This window comes from Dipteris shenzhenensis, chromosome 31 (assembly GCF_047967505.1).
Source record: "Dipteris shenzhenensis isolate YYH24624 ecotype China chromosome 31, Dip_SZ_1.0, whole genome shotgun sequence".
In the NCBI taxonomy this organism is placed as follows: Eukaryota; Viridiplantae; Streptophyta; class Polypodiopsida; order Gleicheniales; family Dipteridaceae; genus Dipteris; species Dipteris shenzhenensis.
This window is the reverse complement of record NC_141626.1, coordinates 46118014-46143408: the sequence shown is the minus strand read 5'-3', so window position 1 is coordinate 46143408 and position 25395 is coordinate 46118014. Positions and strand designations below refer to the sequence as shown.

At 47.8% G+C, this 25395-nt stretch overlaps 1 protein-coding gene and 1 pseudogene across 1 annotated transcript in view; one reads left to right on the top strand and one right to left on the bottom strand.

Annotated features, from left to right (window-relative positions):
- LOC147881529 (uncharacterized) overlaps positions 1 to 25395 on the bottom strand; it is a 46716-nt gene that overhangs the window by 15914 nt on the left and 5407 nt on the right. The window lies entirely within an intron of this gene.
- Positions 10550 to 11339, top strand: LOC147881530 (uncharacterized; annotated as a pseudogene).

Sequence of the window (25395 nt, the reverse complement as noted above, 5' to 3'; positions counted from 1 at the left end):
CGGAGGGACCGGTTGCTCACTTGCCGGTTTCATCATCAGGATTCTTCTTTATGCAGATGATGTGGCACTCTTGTCATCCACACCCAAGGGGCTCCAACGACACCTGGATGCACTGCAAGCTTTTTGTTTATCCCATGATTTGGAGGTCAACCTTGGCAAGACCAAGGTCATGATCTTTAATACCTCTCGAGCAAACATGCAATGGAAGCAGGTTATTTTTACTTTCGGTGGGTCACCAATTGAGATCGTATCCTCATACACTTACTTGGGAGTCATCTTCTCCGGCCCGATCTTCACAATGAGACCAGTGATGCAGGCCAGACTAAGCAGGGGATACGCCTCACTGGCTTGGCTAGAGAGACAATGCTTTCACTCCCACTTCCAGGACCCTCGGACCAAGGCTCTTCTCTTCGACTCCTTGGTCCAACCAACTGGTATGTATGGCAGCCCTTGTTGGGGGCCTGACATGTCAGAGATAGAGTGGACACGGGTGGAGCACTTGCAGATCCTCATGCTCTCACGGATGATCCAGGGGAAACCGTCTGTATCACATCACATCATTCAGGCCGAGTTTGGTGCTTCTCCACTCCAGCTAGATGCAGCCTTTCAGACCATCACATATCTACACCGGGTTAGATCATATGGGGACTGCACATCAGGGAGACGGAGGTTGCCATGGTTGGCTCTCGATTCCTCCATGAGGTTAGCAGCAGAGGGAGACAAGCGATGCTGGTATGCACGGACTCACAGATGGTTTGTGAGACTAGGGTTCCACATCGATAGGATACCTCCTTTTTAGTACAGTTCAGATGCCCCTCCGGTACTCCCACCCACCATCCCGATTGGGCCACACACCAACCAGGTCATTCGAGAGGATCTCCTGCAGCTACACACCTTTAGGACCTGGTTGGAGCCGAGGGAGCTCCCAGTGAAGCTGAGTTTCTACAGAGATTACTGTCTTCGTATTTCGAAGGAGGGATTCATCACATCACCGGGGTACACTGAGCTTCATATGCCTCACTCACTACGGCGGATCTCCATCGGACAGTTTCGGGTATCATCACACCGCCTCCGCATAGAGTGCGGCAGAGCAGAGGGGATTCCTAGGGAGCATCGCTTATGCATATTGTGCGACTGTCAGGAGGTTGAGTCGGAGGAGTATTTTATTTTCAGGTGCCCAGTGTACTACGAGATCCGAGGTGGCTACCACTGCCTCTTCAGAGACGACTTCGGGCTCCTTTCCAGATTCCTCGCCTACCCAGGTCAGAGATGCCTCGCGGCCTTCATTCACAAGGGGGTCCGACACAGAGAGTACTTACTCAAGCGACGAGGCTTGGCCACATCATCAGACACCTCTCAGAGCAGAATCACAGAGTTCTTCCCATCGAGTGCAATTGATCGTCCATTATCTAGCCCCAGACGTGACAGAGACCCCAACCCAACGACCACAGCACGACACACGAGACATCGAGGGAGGACACAGATCACTCTGAGGGAGCTCCTGTCATTGTTTAGACCCGAGATACGTCCCATGGGAGTCACGGTGGCTCTGGTCTTATGTCAAGCCTCGTCCAGGAGATCGAGATGCACGGCACACCTTGACGGGCGCCAACGTCCCATCACCGGCTATGCACCAGCTAGAGCGACATGACATACGGAGGATTCCGCTCCGCTCCAGTCCTTTTCTTTTCTTTTCATTATTACATCCAGATGTATTTGATTATGTATGATCAGACTTAGGGTTCAGCACGGGTGATGATGCTTGTTTCAGTGGCTCCACCCTTACTGTGATTTGTATCAGGTTTTCTTTCAGTCTCATAGACCCATCGGTCTTCCGAAGACTCTAATAAAATTTCTTTCTTTCTTTCTTTCTTTCTTTCTATGTGCCAGGTATAAAGAAGAATTTGCTTTCAGTGTCCTCTCTCAATAGAGGAGGATTTCAGGTTATAGTCGATGATGCTAAGTGTGCAGTCAGAGACAAAGAGAATGACTATGCTTTGATGTTGTCTAGCACTTTGTATCGCAGTCTTTTTCAGCTTGATATATATGAGAAAAGATCCAATCTTGCACTTTCAGTGAGCACTCCCACTGCTGCGATGCTTATGGGCACATGGGCTATGGCAGCTTAATGACACTTCAGAAGCATACTATGGTTGATTCATTGCCTTCTTTGGAGTCATCTCCTCCTCATGCATGTGAGGGTTGCATCCTTGGCAAGATGCATAGATTTCCTTTTAAGAAGGATGGCGCAGTGAGAGCTACACGTAAATTACAGCTCATACACAGTGATGTCTGCGGTCCCATGAGGACACTTGCTTTTGGTGGTTATCTCTTTTATGTTACATTCATAGGTAACTTCACCAATTACACTTGGATATATGGTCTTAAGGCAAAATTAGAAGTGTTTATGCATTCAAACACTTTGTGGCTATGGTTGAGAATGAGACAGGACTCAAGGTGCAGACACTTAGCACAGATAGAGGGGGGGAGTATATGTCTCATGAGTTTGAGGCATTTTTGAAGGAAAAAGGCATCACGCATCAGCTTATAGTGAGGCTTACACCTCAGCAAAATGGCAAAGCTGAGTGCAAAAATCGCACTCTTATGGAGATGGATAGATGCATGCTTACTAGTAAAAAGTTGCCTCATAGGTTTTGGCTCTAAGGCCTCATGTGTGCAAACTATGTTTTGAATCGGGCTCCCACAAAGGCTTTGAAGACAATCACTCCCTATGAGGCATGGCATGCGAGAAAGCCTTCAGTGGATCATTTCAGAGTTTTTGGTTGTGTTGCATATGCCCACGTGCTTGTGGAGTTTCGACATAAGTTGTCAAACAAGGCACTTAAATGCATTTTTGTTGGGTATAGTACACAAAGCAAAGGCTATCGTCTCTACAATCCAACTTCTCGCAAGATTTTTGTGAGTAGAGATGTTATCTTTTCAGAGAATTCAGCACATACACATACTGAATTTACTATTCCAGCTTCTTCAAATGATATTTTTGAGGGGATGCTTCATATAGCATTTGGTTCCCCAGCTGAGGTTCATGCTGAAAATCAGAATTTACAGCCACCTCCTTCTGATCCACATGCCCCGATTCAGCCACATGCTGATTTTGTACCTCCACACGGTGTGGATGAAGTTGTCAGGCACATAGTCACAAAAAACGTTTCGTCTGTTTTGCCATTTCGCCGTTTCACAGGTTTTGTTTCGTTTCGTTTCCTGTTGTGAGACGAAACGGATAGGTTTCAAAATGCTAATATATATATTCAAGGCTATTGGCTACTAAGATATGTTATACGGAAGAAACCTGCACTAGAGCGAGCTGCTGCTCCTCCCCGTTCCCCTGCTGCTCCCCCTCCCTCAGCCCGTCTCTCTCCCCCCTCAGCCTGTCCCTAGCCCCTCCCTGCTGCTTCCCCCCCTCCCCCCCTGCTGCTCCGCCCCCTCCCCCTGCCTGCCCTCTGTTCCCTGCTTCCGCCCCCTCCCCCTTGCTGTCCCGCCCCCTCTCCCTGCCTCCGTCCCCTCCCCCCTGCTGCTCCGCTCCCTCTCCCTGCCTCCGCCCCTCCCCCCTGCTGCTCCCCTCTGGTCCCGCCCCCTCCTGCTGCTCCGTCCCCTCCCCCCTGCTGCTCCGCCCCCTCTCCCTGCCTCCGCCATCTCCCCCCCTGCTGCTCCCCCTCTCCCCCTGCCTCCGCCCCTTCCCCCCTGCTGCTCCGCTCCCTCTCCCTGCTGTCCCGCCCCCTCCCCTGCTGTCCCGCCCCCTCCCTGCTTGCTCTCCCGCCCCCTCTCTTCCTCTCACTCCTCCCTTTCTTCTCCTCTCCCTTCCCCTCCCTCCTTGCCCCTCTCCCCTCTCAGCTTTAGCCCCTCTCCTCCTTCCCTCCCCTTCCCCCCTGCTTCCTCCTAGCCTCCTTTCCCCTCCCTTGCCCCTCGCAGTTTTTTTGGAACGGAAGGAGCCTTTTTTCCTGTTCGAGTCGGCCTCCTCACCTTGATTGGCGATGGATTCCCCGTCAGCCAATCCTACTCCATCTCCACCGGCCGCGAAAACTATCACTTTCTCTAAAGACGAGTTGCAGCAGCTCAAGAAGGATGTAGAGATTGAGTGCTCTACCACTTTGTTAGCACGCATCTTCGGGTCTCACCCTTCCAGATCCCAAGCCAGAGACTGGATGCTTGCGGCTCTCCCCCCAGACCTCGCTCCTCGATTGGTAGATGTTCGCCTTCTGGGACGAGGTTTCTTCCAGGTTGTTTTTGACTCTCCAGAGGCTGCGAGCACTGTGCTCAAGGCCGAGCTTTTACACCTGGGACACAGGAAGATCTTCTTTGAAGCCTTTCACCTTGGTTTCGACCCAGTTGAGGCAGATAAGAAATTCTTCTCGCTCTTCATCAGGTTCCCCGGGCTTCCCCAGGTTTACTATCGACTTCTCTCTGTTATTGGGGAGCATTTTGGCGTAGTTGCTGAGATCCCAACCCTCCCTGGGTTGCCATTGACTGCAGCAGAGGCAACCAAGGCTGATGGGGTTCCTAGAGTTAGGGTCCTTTGCAAGGATCCTAACCTCGAGATGGACCACGTCATGATACAGCGCCCGGATGGTTCCTTTTTTCGCCAGAGAGTGGAGATTTCAGGCAGGCAGGACCAGTGCAGGATTTGCAGGACCTCGGGACACTTTGCCAGGGATTGTCCCAGAAAGAAGAAAAGGCCTAAGAAGACCTCCGGTACAGCTACCGCCTCAGGGCATCGACAGGGGGGACAGGGAGGGAGATTAGACCCGGCACTTGCCCCTCGACCTCGACAGAGGGGTGGTACAGGTCCAGCTCCTGCTCCTCATTCTTCACGTGGCGGTCCTGCTCAGTCAGGTGGTGGTACAGGTCCAATACCTATTCCTCGGCCTCATCAGGGGGGTGGTACAGGTCCTGCTTCTCGACCCCCACCTCCCTCAGGCACACGCGACGCTTTACAGTGGGTTCCAGTACGTGTGCAGGTCCCTCCTTCAGTTCACGAGGGTACCTTAGTAGACTCTGCTTCACCTCGAGCTGTCCTTCCTGTCTCACCTTGCACAGTCCGAGACGCTGAAGCTTCGACCTCCTCCCCAGTTGCAGCTTCTTCCTTAGATCCAGCACTGCCAGATGTTCCTCTTGAGGACGGAGAGATTTCCGTGGCTGGGCAGACACCGGGTAGAGAGCCTTCCTCACTCCCTCCCTTGGACAGGGGGAAGGGGATAGCTTACACTGTTGATCCTCTTCCCTCACAAGGGATCCTTCGTACTCCGGTGTCTGGATTGCTCCACAGGAACTCGTTTTCAGCCTTGGCAGAGAGTTCAGATTTCCCAGAGGAGGAGTTTGTGCCCGCTACTTTTGGGGAGCCAGTGGTTGGATTTCCTATTGACAGGGCTTCTTCTTCAGGTGCCAGGATTCTTTCCCCTATTGACTTTCCTCCACTGGGTTCCTTCCCTCCATCCAGGAGGTCTTCCCCTGTTGAGGGGTTTGTTTCCGCCACTAGGTCGGGTAAGGTGTTCCACTCTACATCCTCCCGTCGATGAGGATTATCAGTTGGAACATACAGGGCCTAGGTGGCGTCCCACATCGCCGCCGCAGACAGCTGATCCGGGATCAGCTTCATCCAGGTGTTACTGGGGGTCCCATTGATATATTATTTATTCAAGAGCACAAGCTGGATTATAGAGATTGTGCCAAGTCAGGCAAGTTGCTTTCAGGACATACTTTTTGGTCGCCTGCATTGGGCACTAGGGGAGGCACTTCTATTTCAGTTTCGCAGTCGGTTCTCCCCTTAGTTGTTGGGCACGGAGTCATTATCCCCTCTAGAGCTCAGTGGATTATTCTCTTGATTGGAGGGCGTAAGGTTGGCTTCCTCAACCTATATGCCTCCAACATTAGAGGGGAACGTGTCCTTATGTGGAAGACTTTGCTCTCCTGGGCCCCCATTGTGGATTCTTGGGTGATTGGAGGTGACTTTAACATGGTCGAGTTACCTTCAGACAAAAAAGGGGGTAGAGAAGGCGGACTTCACTCTTTGGAGAGAGCAGCTTGGGATGCCTTCCTTTTCCATTTCTGTGGCAGAGATACTTGGTGTGATGATGCCTTTCTTATTCAGCCACAGTCCCTCCTGTTCTCTTGGTCGAACAGGAGGCAACAGATGCCTATTCATGCACGCATTGACAGATTTTATGTAGATGACTGGGCACTTGACAGAGGGGGATCGGTATGCATTGCTGCGGGGGTTTCCACCTCAGACCATTTCCCTGTTGTTCTGGCTATCTCAGAGCCTCACTTGAGAGGCCGATCTGCCAGCATCAGGATCCCAGATGCCTTTTACACAGAGGAGGACCTTACAGAGGCAGCCCTACGGGTATGGTTTGCTCATGTCCAGGGAGGGCAGCCACATCCTTCACATTTAGCCGCTGCCCTCTCTGGTATTAGCGACTTTTACTGCTCAGTTGCTTCTACCAGGAGACGAGATATTCTCAGACGTGAGATTGGTGTTCGCCAGCAGTTAGCAGCTTTGCAGAGGGAAGAGCAGAAACGGCCTTCAGATGCTTGGATTCAGGAGCGCCTTGCTGCAGCGAGGGCTCACTTGCAGTTATTGCTTGATCAGAGAGCAGAGTATGCCTTTCATGCACGGGAGTCCTTCTGGATTCAGATGGGTGGTAGAGTCAATAAACACTTCTTCTCTACTCTTGGCCCTAGACATAGTAGAGAGAGTGTATCTCAGCTTATTGACTCACATGGGGTTTTACAGACAGAGCCAGATGACGTCTTACGCATAGCTTCAGATTTCTATGCCACCCTCCTTACTGCTGATCCTGAGACACATGATATAGAGGATGCTAGACAGGCTATTTGGCAGAGTATCCCAGTGTTGGTGAATCCGGATATGCATGTTCTACTTGACGCACCTTTCACCAACACAGAGTTCAGGACTGCACTTTCAGCCCTTCACAAGGGCAAGTGCCCAGGTTTAGATGGCCTCACTCCGTCTTTTTTCATTGCATTTTGGGATATGATTGGAGACTATATTACTTCAGCCATGCAGGCCATTTGGGACTCTGGCGAGATGCCTGAATCGCTTACAGAGGGCCTCATCCACCTTATCCCAAAAGGAGGTAGCAGAAATTTATTGTCCCAGTGGAGGCCTATCACACTTCTGGGGACTTGTTACAAGATTCTGGCCAAGGCTATCAGCCTCCGATTGCAGCCACTTCTCCCTGATCTTATCCACGACACTCAGACGGGATTTGTGCATGGCAGAAGTATTTTTGATAACATTTTTTCTTTCTGGGAAGCTTCAGAGTGGGCCGTGCAGAGTGGCCAGAATCTTGCCATTCTACTGTTGGATTTTGAAAAAGCTTATGACAGAGTAGATTGGAGTTTTTTGGAGGGCACCCTACTACGCTTTGGATTCACTGATGTTTGGATCAGAGGTGTTTCCTCTTTGTACAGATCAGCCCATAGCCAGGTACTTATTGGTGGGGTAAGGGGTGAGAGATTTCAGATTTCGAGATCAGTCCGTCAAGGATGCCCCCTTGCTCCTTTCCTTTTTTTATTCGTGGCCGAAGCTATGAGCATCTATGTTAGATCTCAAGCTGACATCTTTGGGCTGAGACTTCCTATCAGAAGAGAAGAGGAGCTGCTTGACAGTGAGTTGGCTGATGACACAGCGATTTATTTGGATGCCTCTCCACAGACATTGACTTCTTTCAGGACAGCATTGGATTTATTTTGCTTGGCGGCAGGGGCGCAGATAAATTGGCATAAATCCAATGGCTTTTGGATCAGTGATGAGGACACTCCAGTTTGGGGACTTGACATAGGGTTCACTTGGGTTCAGAGGGGTGTGCCTATCAGGTATTTGGGCTGCCAGGTCGGCTTGGGTATTTCTACCACGCAGCAGTTTGCTCCCGTGTTGGAGAGCATCAGAAGGAAGCTTCTCTTTTGGAGCTCAGCCAAGCTGGATCTTGCCTCTAGAGTTGTGGTGGTCAACCAGGTCCTCTTGGCCACGGCCTGGTTTATTTGTTCATGTTGGTGCCGTTCTAGGGACTGCATCATTCAGCTCAGAAGACCGATCAGGAACTTTCTCTGGAGTGGGCTTGATGGCACAGCAGATGCCTTAGCCAGAGTGGCTTGGGAGACCCTCATCCTCCCTACACAGGATGGGGGTCTCAATATTATTGATCCAGATTTACAGTGCAGGGCCTTACTTTGCAAGATAGTGGTGCGAGGACTTATGCCAGGACAGGAACCGTGGAAGGACTTTCTTATCAGCAGCATACAGAGGTGCACACCTTCCTCAGGAGGAGACTGGATGAGCAGTGTTAGATGGATTTTCACCTCAGCACACCTCAGATCACCTTCATCCCCTCTCATGGTTGCCATTCTGAAAGCTTGGGCTAGTTTCAGAAGCTCTCTTCGGAGGATTCCTCCTTCCTCCCGGGAAGAGATTGATAGGCAGCCCATCATGTGGAACGACAGTATTTTAGATGATCGTGGCAGACCACTGGGTGCCTCACTCTACATGCAGTGGGCCAGGTGGGAGAGGGGACCTGCTTCTTCTTTGGGATCTTGGAAAGCCTTCCGTAGGCTTCCAGAGGAAACCAAGTCAGGGTTGACAGGACATCTCAGAGGGAGTGCAGGGAGGATCTTGCAGATTGAGTCAGCCCTTCCAGAGGCTTGGATAGACACAGATGATATGCCTCTCACTACCTCCACTTGGGCAAGTACTTTCTCGAGAGGCGGGGTTCCACTTCAGGTCTTAGCCTTCCGAGGTGCACAAGAGGATGCTTTGGTTTTCAGTGTCCAGGATGGTGGCAGATTGCTCAGATCTACAGATGATATATTGCTTGAGTCTGCTTTTCAGCCTATCAGGGTCGTAGGCCTTTTGATGCAGGGTTCAGATTCAGAGTGGTTCTTAGACCCTGACCCCCAGTTACTCTCCACCGGGTCTTGGAGACTTTGGCTCTACGGAGGAGTTCCCATCAGGTATTTACAGTGGGACCCCGGAGAGTGGGAGTGGATTGACGCGGGGCATCGAGAGAAGACCATCCCCTTCTTTCGTTACACGGTCAGTAATGCCAGGAGATTTCAGCTCAGTAGTAGAGGTTGGAGACCCTCCAGAGTTCCTCATTGGGAGACTTTTGGTATTACTGCGGATCAGCAGAGGTACTTCTGGAGGAGGCTCTGGAAATCCCACAGGAATAGAAAGATCACTATCTTCTTTTGGCTTTCTATTCATGGAGGGATTGCAGTGAACCTTTGGAGGTCCAGATTCGGAGCCGACCCTACTTGCCCTCGTTGCCTTTCTGCTTCGGAGTCTATTCAACATTGCTTATGGGATTGCAGACAGGCGAGATTGATTTGGATGGGGATAGCCAGGATCTTCAGTCACTTTGCCCATTCCCCACTCTTTATGACTTGGGGCTCGGTGGCTTGGCTTTCTCTTACAGGACCTCAGGTTTTCTATGAGGGACTTGACTCCTCCCGGGCCATTTCAGTTCGACATCATCGGGTTGAGCTCTGCTCGTTGGATGTGGTTACACACCGTCCTTTTACAGCTGTACATGCCTCTGTGGATACTTCTTGGGAGATTATAGCGAGCATAGCAGCCTGGCATATCTGGAGATCCAGATGCACAGAGGCTATGGAGGGTACTCAGGTTCATCCCTCGCACACATTGGCTAGTATCTGGACAGACATCGTACACACTCTGATGGCCGTATGGACGGGTATGCAGGGGGACTCCCGTGCAGCCTCAGCTAGGAGGGCTTCTTTCTTCAGGGAATGGAAGGATTCTCCTTTCTTCTCTGAATCTACTACAGGGTTGAGATGGCACTTTCAGCCTCAGCCTTGGTTTCTTTCCACCTCACTCTGAGGGGGTTTTTTTATTATCCTCATGATTTCATGATGTATTCCGCTTTGAGCTTGCTCTCGCGGGTTTTTGTTCTTACTTAATAGAAGTCTTTTTCATGGAAAAAAAAAAAAAAAAAAAAAAAGATATGTTATACTCAAGTTTAGAGTTACAAAGAGGAATATAAGTCAAGAAACCTAGAAAGGATATATAAAACGCCAACACATTCTTCAAATTTATTTCAAGCTTTCAATCTTGATTCTCGATTTTCAACTTCAGATAAATCAATCCTTAAGGATTGAAAAGCATATGTATTCTAGAATCTAGATATATGAACATTGAATCATTGAAAAAATGAAAAAAATTTGTTTTAAAAAATATTTCAGGATTTGGACAAAACAACGTTTCGTCCCATTTTGAAATGTTTCGTGATGAAACATTTCGTCGCATTTCGATAGGACGAAACGTGTTTTCATGTGACTATGGTCAAGCAAGAGATTCAAGAGATACACGCAGCCAAAAAAGTCCCGAATTGGTTGCTAAAGACTCTCAGGGAGAGTAGGCTTGAGGCCCCATTGCTTGGCAGGACTCGTAGTGCAGTAAGGCACGCAAGGGGGGCTCTTTCACTTGAGACAGCTTATGCAAGTACTCTTCTTGACGAGGAAGAACCTGACTCTTTTGAAGCCACATGTGCAGATGCCTTTTTTGAAGGATGCTGTAAACCACTTACGACAGGTCTCTTTTGGTGTGCATGCAGCAGAGTGCAATTGAAGATGTGAAATTTGTGGTTCAGGTGATAGATGCAACACAGGTGTGAAAACTTTCGCAGGCATAACTATGCTTTGGGAATCTATGCTTTTCCCAAAAGCAATCTATGCTAGCTACCATGCCCTTAAGTGCTTGATGGGACAATGCTCTTCATGCGGAGCAGAAAAAATGGCATGTTGCCCAAGGGAGGAATGATTTAGTGCACGTACAAAGTCTGTAAAGATATTTGAGGATGTCCAAGTTGGAACCACAGTTGATGGGAAAAAGAGAAAAATGAAAGTTCTTTCATTCAAAGAGATGCAATGTAGGGAGCTTTTGGTAATGTTTAAGGACCACTTGAACAAGTTTATAAAGCATAACTTCGTCTACATATGGTAGGCAAAGCAATTCAAGTATCTATCATAGATTTTGCAGAAAACTACACTTTGAAAGAACAAAACAAGATCCAATCCATGCATTGGCACTCCAACCAAGTTACAATCTTTGTCCAAATTGCATATGTGCGTATTGTAAGCATCGCCCACAAATACCATCACTTTTATATATCCGATGATAGGATGCATGACACTCTTTTTGTTCAGCATTGCTTTATGCTCCATTATAAATGGTTGAAAGATCAAGGCTCGATCAAGGCATTCATGTCAATAAACATTGGGTGTGGTCAGATGGAGAAGCCTCACAGTTCAAAGCAAAGAGGCCTTTTTACTTCGTTGCTTGATATGGCACAATGACACGAATGAAAATGACACATAAGTTTTTTGGTTGTGGACATGGAAAGGGTGAACATGATGGTGCAGGGGCTGTTCTTAAAAGTCCTACATCCCGGATGACCACCATAAGGTAACTTATTGCCATGGCTGCAAATTTTGTTTCGAATGTCCATCAGTTGGACATAAAAACAGCTTTCCTTAATGGGGACTTGCAAGAAGAGGTTTATGTCAAACAACCTCCTGGATTTGAACTTTCTAGTAATGCACTTCAGGTTTGCAAGCTAAACAAAGCTTTATATGGGCTAAAACAAACCCCACGTGCATGGTATGCCAAGATTGATGCATTCCTGGCAAGTAAGGGGTTACATAATCCCACGGAAAGCACCCTCTACATCAAGAAAGATGGGGGGGATATTTTGGTCATCATTCTTTATGTAGATGACATGCTGCTCATAAGGTCAAATGAGGAAATAATTACAGATTTCAAGGCTGAATTGAAAGCTGAATTTGACATGAGAGATTTGGGCATGTTAAATTTCTATTTGGGGATCCAGTTCATACAAGACAAGCATGGTATTGTTATGTCTCAATCCAAGTATGTGCAAAAGCTCTTAGATAGGTTCAACATTCAAGATTGTAAGCCTACAGCCACTCCCATGGAGTCAGGGCTGAAGCTTACTATGTATGATGCAGGTGAATCAGTGGATGCCACACTTTACAGCCAGGCTGTTGGATGCCTCATTTATTTGTGAAATACACGGCCTGATATTCAGTATGCAGTATCTCAAGTGAGCAGGTATATGAAGAGCCCAAAGACAACACATTGGCACGCTGTAAAACGCATCTTCCGTTACTTGCAAGACACAAAGTCTTATGGCTTGATGTTTCCCAGGGGGGGTGACTTGCAGATGCATGCTTACAGTGATTCAGACTAGGTTAGAGACTATGATACCAAGGAGTCCACTAGTGGTAATTATTTCTTTTTGGGCAAAGCTTGCATTTCTTGGCTGAGCAAGAAGCAATCTATAGTGGCTACTTCCTCATATGAAGCTGAGTACAGGGCAGCTTTCACAGCGACAATTGAATGTGTTTGGCTGCGACGTTTACTCGCTGCTCTTCGTCTTTTATGGGAGGGTCCTTCTCCAATTCTCACTGATAGTCAGAGTGCTATAGCAATGGCAAAGAATCATGTGTTTCATGCTCGCACGAAGCACATTGAGATTCATTATCATTATGTCAGAGAGAAGTTGCATGCAGGGGAGGTATGATCAGGTATGATCTATGTGTCAACACATGACAATGTTACAGACATCTTCACCAAAGCACTTCCACGTGAGAAGTTTGAGCCTTGAGGCATTTCGCAATGCCCTAAACTTATCTCCGTTTGGTGATTGATCACCACCTTGTACACCACATTGGCACTGCAGGGGGGTGTTAGAATTATTATCATATTCTAAGCAGTGGCCAATGTATTGTAATAAGTAGGTTAGGGGCACTTTTCCCTCATTGAGGTTTTTTCCCCTAACCATAGTCCAATCCCTAACACGGTTAGTGGATAGGATAGGGTTTTGTCACTTAGACAAAACCCCTCACTTTCTCTTTGTACTTACTTCATTACGCTATTCTATTTAGCACACTTACGTTTTGCTCTCACTCGTGCTCACTCTCTCTCTTGCTCATTGCCCTCCATTTGTTCACACCTATCTCTTACCGCAGCACCAAGAGATTTTCCTGTGCTATGGAGCCTTCTATGTAACTGTGCCTTGTGTTTGCTCTTATAGACCCATGTGCGTCCTACAACATTCTGGTATTTTGGTATGTCAAACAGCTTCCATTCACCTTGAGAGTATCTTATTCCATGGTTTTGTACAAAAGACATTGACATTGCCTCCCTTCTCGCTGACCTGGTTAAGCTTTTATGGCTTCTTTCAGGCATTTCGTACATCCTGGAGTCTTCTGTGGTCTTAAGATGTCACTTGTCAAGCATTTTTGGGAGTTTAATCTTTTTAAGGCAACAAGCCAAAGGTGTTACTTCGGGAGCTCGAACAACAAATAAATTCCTAAGCTCAGCTAGAGTGATGATTGATAAGGAAAAGACTCCACTGGATGCAGCCAATGAAAAGGAAACCTTAGAAAACTTTAAACAGCTCAGCAGAAATAGCAAGAGTGAGACAGATGTGAATAAACAACCCCAAGGAGCTGAGCTTTAGGCATTTATTTGTTGTTGCAGCTGCTCACAAGTGTCTTGAGAACATCCAAATGAATCTCATTGCTCTCCACATCAAACCGCCTCTCACGTTCAGCAAACTATCTTTTGATATTCCAGAGTAGACAGCAAAACCCTGCTGTAATGAGCACATGATATAGTGTGTAGAAGCACGAAAAAGGCTGATGGAGAAGCTCGGTAGAGAGATCAAGGAAGAGGCTTCAAAACGGAGCCAGAATTGCTCCAAACGGGGCTATGAAAGGCCCCTAAAAGAGGCTGGAAATTTTGACCTTTTGCCCTTATAAAAAAAAGGGGGGGGGGGGGGTCTTTATGTCACCTAGGACTGTTAGGACAGCACTAACCTAAGACCTCTATGACAGTTAGGACACTCGCTTAGTCTAACCCAACCTAACCTACTAACTGAAGCCTCATTAGGTTAGCCGAATTGACCAGCTAACCTAGCCTAACCTGATCCACTAACTGAACCTAACTAATTCTGCCAACCCAACCTAACCTAGCTAACTAACCCTAGCCACTAACCCACATCACACTAGCCAAACAACTAATTAGTGTAAGCTGTTAAGGTTTGGCTGCAAGGAAATGACGGACGGCAACGACGTGACAAAGGGGGCGGCGGACGGAATGGATGGCGACGCTAGGGGGAGGGGGGGTGACGGACGGTGACGACGCGACACCAGGGGTGACAGACGGGATGAGGCGATGGACGACGGATTTGTGGAGGCGTTGGCTTGCTTGCACGGTGACGCGGCTGCGGGTAGGGGCTGATGAACAGCCATGAATAGGCCACAGGCGTAGCTCCACGGCGGCGTGGTGTCAACGAAGAGGCTTATGCTGCCTGCGCGGAGGTCGCCTATCTGGCACTAAACGGAGTTGCCAAAACTTCGTGGCCAGAAATTTGCAGCACATTTTGGGCATTTCTGAGCATTACTCCAAGCATCTGTAGTGTATACCTAGATGAGTCTAGGAACATCCCTAAACTCATCCTCTAAAAACAAAGCATAGTGCAATTTCAATCCCATGATAGTCACTCATAAGGTTGAAAACCATAAACTCCATCACGCATAGGAGGGACTAGCTACTATAACATTCCCACTGGCGTCATCAATGCCCAACATTGGGTGTAGACCATAGTATAAACATATGCTCTTACACATACAAATCCACACCCCCACACATACTCGAGCATCTGTAATGGACAGTTTCTGTTGCTGGCAGTCATTTCCATGTTCCCGGCTCGTCATCTATTCAAGAGATATCGTAGGCAAACAAGTGTGGCGAAGGGTGTCTCCGGGGCCTAAGCGTCACCGCGTGAGGTGGGAGTATGGTTGCCAATCCAGCAATGGCAAGTCTCACATGCTTTTTTTCCCTGTCTCCTTCGTCATACCAAGACTCTCCCAAGCTTCAGCAAACGGTCCATCTCGTCTTTTGTCAAATGCACAGGCAGAGGTTTAGAGCCTATGCTCCATCTCATCTTTGGCCTCCACCTGCGTGATCTGTAGAGTTGTCTATAGTATTCTATTGCTCCTGAGTTTGTAGGCTCTTGGCCTGCTGTAGATAGCTTTTGCTGCGTGCAAATCTAGCACTCGATTAGCTTAACATGGCAGAATGGCTGCATCAATCTCTCTCATCCATGGGCCAGCCCCTCGAAGATGAGAAATAGCACCCACCACACCTCTGTGGGGAGCCTACTCCAAGTCCCGAAAGAGTTGGCTGGGCCACTGTCCGCTGCGCCCAACCTAGGTGAGTCCTATGCCTGAGCATGAGACCATCCTAATTCCGAATCTCCGAATGCTAGATAAGAGGTTGACGCTCGAGCACCAAGGGCACCAAATAAGTCATCTTGCCAACCGCTGCAAGACTTTGTAAAAACTCCGCATCAATGGGGAGCCTTCCTCGTAAGAGGGACCACCCAGAAGATTTATCGATTGAGATTGCTGCCATTGACCACCGATGCGTGGGGTGTTCTTGAAAACCACTCGCTAAAGGAAGAGCTTCTAGGGCTCTGTGCCTGGGCCGAGACCTCTCATAACTAGCTTGCCCATGGGGGTTCTCCTAAAATGTCCGGTTCAATATTGCTCAAATCTCCTAGTGCTTGGGGCATGATCGTTGTCTGCCAAGCAACTCTGGCTCGGGTGTTCCTCATGCCATCTAATCCTACCCATAAGAAGTTGCGCATCAAGCGCCTGACCTGCCCCATGCATCCCCTATAAAAGCACCAGCAAGAGGCTATGTACCACGCCATGGCAAGAAGGACCTAGTTGGCCACCAAGGCCGTGCCTACTAGGGAGAGTTTGGCCAAGCTTCAATAGAGAAGCTTGTGTGGCACAATCTCTAAAACCATACCTACCAGGAACCAAGATATCTCACTGTCTGTCCCCGCGGGATCTAGGGAAAGCCGAAGTCAGCCCCCCGTCTCGGATCTCATGGGCCTTCTTTGTCGCTGTAAGTCGATGGATTTGGTCCAATTGATCCTAGCCCCAAGGGGCCTCGCAATATACATTCAAGGCACCCCTGACCGCCTCAGGGCTCGCTGTTAAACCCTCCACCTTAAGAACCGTGTCATCTGCAAACTCCGAGTTCAATAGCTCATGTTGTCAAATTAGGAGCCTCATCTTAATGAGGCCCGCAGTCTAGGAGCACAAAAAACAACCCAACACCTTAGCTACTACAAAAAAGAAAAGGAAGGAGGCGACCTGACAAACCAAGCAAGAGAGAGAAAAGGCCTCGCAAGCATCTGGCTTCCAACTGCCTGAAAAGCCTACTCTCTGCATAGTGTCTTCCAAAAAGATCCATTGCACTCTGCCATATATAATCTTCTCAAAATCCAAGACTATCGTGAATAATATCCACTAGGTGGAGCTGCAACCGCAGACTCCAGACCTTGGTTAAGATCTTGTACAGGATATCTAGCAAAGTAATCGGTCTCCACAACACGAGTCAAAGACTATGGAAGAGAAAGAAAGAAAGAAAGTTTATTAAAGTCTTTGGAAGACCGATGGATCTATGAGACTATGAAAAACCTGATATAATGAGCTGTGGTAGTGGAGCTACTAAACGAGCATCCACACCAATGCAAAATGCAAAATGGCAGTATTAAGTCCTAAGTACAACATAGTCATATCCCGACTATATATATCAATCTCAGCATCAACGTCGGCATCATCATAACCATAATCATCATCATTGTCAGCAGCAAGACATCAGGATGGATGAGGCTGTGGAAGTGGAGGCATGAGGTCAGCAATAGAACGATGTCGCCCCCTCAAGGGTGCAGTCCTGGTACGTCTCCTGATCGTAAGGGATGAGGGTGGAGCGAGATGCTAGAGGGAAAGCCAGGAGCTAGGACGAGATGGAAGGCTGTGCATCCTTCGGGATGAGTACTAGGGAGCGGGTGTTGATGGCAGAAATTTGACTTTTGAGGCCTATCTTCAGAGGTTTCGTGATTTGTAGACCAGAGCTACAAAGATGGATCCAGTTACCTTGTTAGGTTTCTTTGTGGATGGTTTGCCTGACTCGTACAAGCTTCAGATTAAGAACAAGTGTACCACTTTGCAAGAGGCCATGAACTATGCGCGCATCTATGATGATACCATGGCTAGCGCAAAGGGAACCACCATTGCCGACACGAGTGGGAAGAACAAGAGGAAGTTCGTTCAGCCTACCACTGGTATCGGGGAGTCGAAGTCTATAGACAACACCTCCAAGAAGAACTCAACTCAGACGAAGAATGGTCGTGCCCGTTTCCTACGCACATTGAAGTTAAAGAAAGAAAGGTCATATGCGAGGAGCGGGGCCACGCTCAAAATGATTGTCCTAAGCGCAAGAACCAGATGTAAGCACCGGGACCGAAGCTCCATGTGGGACAAGGTACCAAAGCTAAGGGAGCTAATCAAGTTTCGATGACAGGTATTTCTATAAATGTCATTACCTGCCCACTTTCTTGTAATTGCACTATTAATAATTCGTTATTTGGCCCCCATGACCTTTTCCGACTTTATGGAGAAGTAAGGATCAAAGAGTTCACATTCCTTTTGACCCAGGCAGCTCTCACAATTTTGTTAATTACAAACTTGTGCAGAGGATGGGGCTGTCCATGATACCTAGCGATCACACCTACGAGGTGCAGCTTCCAACTAGGAAGCAGTTTTGGGATCGCAAGATCGACGCACTTTCTATCCAGATTCAAGACTACACAGCTGCTCTTACGTGCTATGTCATGCACTTGGAACATGTGGACTTGTTAATCGGAATAGAGTGGTTTAAAACCCACGATACTCAGATTGGATGGAAAGAGCATACACTCTCTTTTTTGGATAAGGACACCCAATTTTGTATTCAATGTGATAATATCCCCTCTTCTCAGGGACCTATTGTATCTGTGATGCAGCTTCGAAATATAATAAACACTTCTCATTATGATGTGTATCAGTGTGTTTTGATTCCGCTTTCTTCATTTGTTGTCTCTGTTAATAACAAAAATGATTTATGCGTTTTTGAACACCGTGAATTGAGAACGTTGTTGGATGATTTCATGGATGTATTCCCTACTCAACTACCGGAAGGTTTACCTCGAGAACGAGCAGTAGACCATCGCATAGATTTAGTACCTGGGGCTCAACCTATTAGTATTCCACCTTATAGGATGAGCCAGCTTGAGGACGATGAGTTAGCTTCACAGCTACAAGATTATCTAAATATGGGCTATATTCGCCCAAGTAAATCACCTTGGGGAGCACCTGTTCTCTTAAGAAAGAAGAAAGATGGTTCATGGAGAATGTGTGTAGTTTATAAGTGATTGAATACAGTGACAATTAAGAATCAATACCCTCTTCCTCATTCCGATGATTTGATAGACCGTTTCGCCGGAGCGAAGTATTTCACTAAGATAGATTTGCGAACGGGTTATCACCATCTATGCTAAACACATAGATCGAACCGCATTCCAAACTAGGTATGGCCACTACGAGTTTCTCGTATTACCTTTAGGTTTGACAAATGCTCCCGCTACCTTCCAGCAAATGATGAACGATTTATTCCGAGATTTTTTGGGCAAATTCGTTGTCGTGTTCTTAGATGACATCTTGGTATATAGCCGAACGCTAGAGGATCACATTGGACATTTCCGGATTGTCTTAGTTATACTAAGACAACATAAGCTCCATGCCAAGATGAGTAACTGTGATTTCTTTATGAAGGAGATCATTTACCCAATGTTGACAAATTCATTCGCAAGTTTGCGATATTCTCTCTTACTTGTTGATGAATTCAGTCACATGACACGAGTATTCTGCTTGGCCAAGAAATCTCAGGCTTTTGAGAAATTCAAACTCTGGAAAGCCCATGTAGAGAAGGAGAGCGGGGAGGTAATCAAAGCCTTCCGCACCGACAGAGGGGGAGAGTTCACTTCTACCAAGTTCAATGGATTCTGCAAGAAGCAAGGGATTAAGAGACAGCTCGCACATCTCAGCAGAATGGAGTTGCTGAGAGGAAACACAGGACCGTCACAAAGACAGGGTTGACCATATTGCGAGGGAGGACTCTCTCGAAAGCCTACTGGGGTGAAGCCGTGAACACTGCCGTTCACATCCTCAACAGAACCAAGACCAAGGCTATTCATGGCAAGACTCCATACGAAGCTTATCATGGTAAGAAGCCCATCATTGCTCATCTGAGGGTTTTTGGTTCCAAAGCATTTGTGCATGTACACAAAGATGAACGAACAAAGCTAGATCCCCATAGCCGAAGCTGTATCTTTGTGGGATATAGCGAAGAGTCCAAGGCCTACCACCTATTCGACTCGGACAAGAAGAAGATCCTTATCAGCACGGATGTGATCTTTGAAGAGACCGAGCCACAGCCTGCCGAGGAGGTTCCAGAACTTCCAGCGTTAACCCCACCCAAAGTCACCATCCACGAGGTGGAGCCGACTAGAGATCCCGAGGAGGAGGAGGAGTAGCATGCCATTCCAGAGCCAGCTCCCAAGTCAACTTCATCCAAAGTACCTCCATCTGAGAAGAAGCTACCTCAATGGTATTTGAAGACATTAGCAGACTCACGGATCACGAACATACCCGAGAGCAGTTCCAAAGCGCGACGGTCTCAAAGAAACATGAAGACTCCCTCCGTGAACTTCGCTTTGGTAGCTCAACTTGCTGAGCCCCGTTCCTTCCAGGAAGCGAAAGATATACCAGAATGGCACGAAGCCATGAAGACTGAGATGGAAGCCATTTTGAAAAATGACACCTGGAATTTAGTGCCCAAACCAACCAGGCGAAAGGTCATCAAGACTAAATGGATGTACAAGCTTAAGTTCAAGTCAGATGGGAGCTTGGACAAATACAATGGAAGATTGGTGGTGAAAGGCTATGCACAGTTTGAAGGACTTGACTTCGACGAGACCTTTGCCCCCATAGCTAGGATGGTGACTATTCGGACAGTCATTGCCTTGGCTACTCATCACAGTTTGCCTATTTTTCAGATGGACATCAAGTCTACATTTTTTAATGGTAACCTGGAGGAGGAGGTATATGTGGCACAGCCACCAAGATTTCAAATTCCAGGATCCCCATCAAAAGTCTGCAAGCTGAAGAAGGCCTTATACGGGCTGAAACAGGCCCCCAAAGCTTGGTACCAGCGGATAGATGTTTTCTTCCAGAAGATCGGGCTTCAGAGGAGTCCATCAGAGGCAAATCTCTATCTCGACACACAGGGGGATTTGCGGCTGGTATTGATTCTGTATGTGGATGACCTCATCATTACTGGTGATCATACGAAGAAGATTGCTCAAGTCAAGAGACTTCTTATTGAGGAGTTCGAGATGACTGACTTAGGCATACTTCACTACTTCCTTGGGATTGAGGTGAAACGGGGAAAGAGCAATATCTTTATTTCACAAGAGAAGTATTGCAGGGAACTGCTCAAACGCTTTGAGATGGAAAATTGCAAACCTGCAGTGACTCCCATGGAAACTAGTCTGAAGCTGAGTGTGCGTATCAACGCTTGGTGGGGAGTTTGCTTTACCTCACCAATACTCGACCAGACATTTCCTTTGTAGTTGGATTGCTCTGTCAGTTCTCTGCCACACCCAAGAAGGCTCATTGGGACGCAGGTATGAGGGTGCTAAGGTACTTGAAGGATACCTGCACCTACGGCATCACTTATACCAGAGGCATCGAGTAGGGAGGTTTGGGCAGGTGACTTTGATACCCGGAGATTGGCCTCTAGATATTGCTTCTTACTCTCATCAGGAGTCGTGTCATGGCTGAGTAAGAAACAACCTATTGTCGCCCTTTTATCGACAGAGACGAAGTACAGGGCTGCTTGTATAGCGGCATGTGAAGCATTGTGTGGATCTTGGAGGACATGAATGTGGCCTAAGAAGATGCGATTGCAGCTATGTGCGACAACCAAAGTTGCATAGCGATCGCCAACAACCCCGTGTCGAAGCACATCGAGGTCCACTACCACTTTGTTCAGGAACTCATCGACGAAGAAGTCATAGAGTTGATATACTACCCAACCAACGACAACATCTCAGATGTCTTCACAAAGGTGCTTCCCAAGGAGCAGCTGGATCACCTCAATCGATGCATGGGGATCGGCCCACAATTGTGATTGAGAGGGGGTGTTAGAAGGTCACTGCCCCACCTGTGAGCCCCCGATTTGAGGAGACAAGGGAGCAGGAGACCATAGGGGGTAGGGAAGATGAAAAGGGCAGAAGACGTACCTATCAGGCAACCCGCGCAACAACATGAAGATGGCGCGCTATCCTAGGCTGAGTAAGAAACAACCAATTGTCGCCCTTTCATCGATAGAGACGAAGTACAAGGCTGCCTGTACAGCCGCATGTGAAGCATTGTGGCTCAAGTGGATCTTGGAGGACATGAATGTGGCCCAAGAAGATGCGACTGCAACTATGTGTGACAGCCAGAGTTGCATAGCGATCGCCAACAACCACGTGTTTCATGCACGGACGAAGCACATCGAGGTCCACTGCCACTTTGTTCGAGAACTCATCGACGAAGAAGTCATAGAGTTGATATACTGCCCAACCGACGACATCTCAGATGTCTTCACAAAGGCGCTTCCCAAGGAGCAGCTGGAGCACCTCAATCGATGCATGGGGATCGGCCCACAGTCGTGATTGAGAGGGGGTGTTAGAAGGTCACTGTCCCACCTATGAGCCCCTGATTTGAGGGGACAAGGGGACAAGAGACCATAGGGGGTAGGGAAGATGAAAAGGGCAAAAGGCGTACCTGTCAGGCAACCCGCGCAACAGCATGAAGATGGCGCCCTATCCTAGGCGCTCTTGGACCTACGCACGGGCAAAGTTGGCAGCTGCAACAGCAGCCCATAAGTAGGGCTATGGGCCCTTATATAGGGCAGACCTAAGCCGGCCTGACCAGCTAGCAAAGGCTGACCAATCAGGTCGGTTGGTGGGCTGGCACGTCGGTGCCTAGGGCAAGGGAGCCGACTCCCTGGTCGGCCAAATCAAGGGGGCCTAGCCCCCCCTTCCCCCGTCATTCCTCATCACCTGCACTTACAGCCTTGCACACAGGCAAGCGCATAGGGAGAGGAAGAGACTCAGCATCTTAGACAGCACTCCGGCTGTTTGTACACGCTCTCTTTGAGCTTTTGTTGCCCACAATTGTGGAGGAATATATCTAAGTTTTTTCCTATCTCTCTTTCAGTTTTCTGAGTGTTGTATGAGCTAGAGAGGAAGTGAGGTGTGAGTGATTCTATCCTCTATTTCCAACACATGCACCTCCCTATGCTGGGCATAGAGGAATTACAGCAACAACTCAAGCATTAGAGAGGTATTTCTTTTGACGAGGGATGCGGAAAGATATACATAAGTTTGTTACTGAATGCCTTACCTATCAAAAAGTGAAATATGATAGACGGAAGGCACCTGGCCTACTTATGCCTCTTCCCGTGCCTCAAGCACCGTGGGAAAGTATTGCAGTGGACTTCATTTTTTATTTGCCAAGATCAAAGTTAGGGAATGATGGGATTTGGACTATCATTGATAGATTCAGCAAGCAAGCTCATTTCATTCCGGTTCGCAAAACCATTAAGGCAAATCATATGGCTAAGCTAAGCACCATGGTGTCCATTGTCAATGATCGAGATCCCAGAATGACCAGTCTATTCTGGAGAGCTTTATTTGATAATATGGGGACGAATCTGAATTTTTCTTCTTCCTTCCATCCCCAGACAGATGGTCAAAGTGAGGTAGCAAATTCTACAGCATTGGATATGCTGAAATGCTACGTGGGTGACCAAGGTTCAGACTGGGAAAAGCACCTACCATTGCAGCTGATCAGTTTGTGAGAGACCTCCAGACAACTTTCAGCCAAGTCCGGACAGCAATTAAAAGGTCTCAAGAAAAGCATAAAAGAGCTGCAGATAAGCATAGGAGACAGTTAGATCTCAAGGAAGGGGATTGGGTACTTTTGAAGTTCGAGAAAGCTAGGCTCCGCAAGTTTAAAGGCAAGCAGAAAGTGGATGCAAAGTTATCTCCCAAATATTATGGCCCTTTCAGGGTTACAGAAAAGATTAATGAGGTTGCATCCAGGTTAGCATTGCCAGAGCATTGGAGGATTCACAATGCTTTCCATGTGAGTCTTCTAAAGAAATTCTAGGGGCCAGAGCCTACAGAGCCAATAGCAAAGGATCCACCTGAAGTGGATGAGCTGGAGGAGGTCCTTCAGCCAGAGCAAATTGTGTACCATACTGTACGCAAAGGCCCTCAGGGCAAGGGATTCTACAGGTATCTTGTGAAATTCAAGAATTATTCGGCATTGGATGCCAAGTGGATGGATGAAGACATGTTGTCTAATCATCTATAGATTTTGTATGTTTACAAGGAAGCTTTTCAGTTGAGGTCAACTGAATAGATATACCTTTGTAAGACTAGAATAAGTCCCCAATCATACAAATTTAGAATTTTTGTTGTTCTAAAGATCAAAAATCTACAAAGAAAATAAAAGAGAAAATGAAAGAGAAGAAAAAAGTTGAGGTCAACTAAATAGAAGCCGAGGGGAAGTCACTAGGCTGTAAATATTCCAAAGTCAAAGCATAAGTTGACCATTTATTGATCATAATTAATGAGTTCTTCTTTTATTTAATTATGTTCAAAAAATTACCTTTATTTGGTCAAGTCTTGACTGCGGTCAAAGATACTTAACCCTGCGTAACGTAAGCCTAACCTCGGTTGGGAAGATCTAGCCTCGACCAAGATGGTTAACCACAGTTAACCAAGCAATTAAAGTGCTGACTTCGATCAAAGAGTGTTGACTTCGGTCAACGAGACTTGGCCCACGCCAGGAGGGTTAACCTCCTTAACCAAGATGTGCCAACTTCGGTTGGAGAGATGTGCCAACTTCAGTTGGAGAGACTTGGCCGTAATTAAGGCGCTTTGACTGTCGGTCAACACTCTTAATCATGACCAAGAGGGTTGGCCTTGGCCGACCATAGAAACTGTTCTATGCTTATGTGTTATGTTTGCCTGGTGGGGACGCCCACAGTGACTAGGATTAGTCAGGATATAATTATTCGCATGCAAAGCGCTAACAATTAATGGGTGTGATGATTATGCGCTTTATTTAATTGTTGCAAGTATAAGGAAGGTTCTAGACCTGGGCATTGTGGAGCCTCGCGAGCGATTAGTAGTTATTCGCGTGACCAAGTGCCAAGACCAGAAGACCTTACCCATGGACATGGGATTAGAATTAGGCTAGAAATTAGACAAGTGGCAGCTTGCCAAAAGAATGAGGATAGGCTGATACTCCATCAGGAGCTCGGGAAGTTAAGCATCACCGGAAAGCGAGGGATGTGATGACTCGAATACATATCATCTACTGTGAGCCCGTGGTACCAAGGAATGAAATACACAAGGTGCGGGCCAAGGAAGAGGAGGCTCTGCTCCACAAGTCTCACTGGTGTCAGGGGAGCTCAACTTGAGGAAAACACCTCTCCCATAGATGGTAACCTCCTAGATGTGGTCACCCTCTAGTGCTAGGCTCGCCTGAATCCAATCACAGACTTGACTCCTCATGGAAGGGAGCCCAACAATCCTGCCCACCAGCGCTCTATCCTAAAGTGACTGGACTGTCGTCCTAACCTACAGCTTCTCTGCCGGAGAAGGGAGAACCTTAACGGCTTAAGGAGTAGAAGGTGCTGCCATTTGGGCCCCTCATGCCAGACTAAAGGTCACCACAAGATTCGTCCTCCAGAAAATCAAGCAATAACGCTGCGCTGCCAAAAGTGGAGAAAGAGCGAGAGGGGAGGAGGTGGGGGGGGACAGGCCTTGCTAGAAAGGTAGGAATGCAAAAGGGAGCTCATAGCAGAGAAAAGAAGGCCCAAGCCTTTCTAAGCTTTCGCATTGCTACCTTTCTAGCAAGCTGCCGGGGGGGGGAGGCGCTTGCTAGAAAGGTAGCAATGCGAAAGGGAGCTCATAGCACAGAAAAGAAGGCTAAAGCCGCCCTAAGCTCTGTCACAAGCTAAAGAACCCAGAGGAGCACAAGAAAAGAACCACTCCCACACCAAAACTGAGCACAACAGGTCTTCTAAAACTCTTCCCAGCAAGCTGAGAGAAAAACCAGCGAGGATCCAGGCAAAGGGCTGCTCTCAAGCCTGGGGAACAGCTCGAAAAAACTGTCAAAAGCACCGAGCTGTACAGCTACCAGTGAAGAGCCCGCGTGAGCAAACCAGTAGCTGCCCGTGGCCTGAAGTAGAACGATCACAGCAAAAAAACCCTGCCCAAGCGTGACCAGCAGGGAAGTTGCTGTCAAGGCGTGAGCAGCTGAGTCGCCTCCAAGGAGTAGCAACAAACC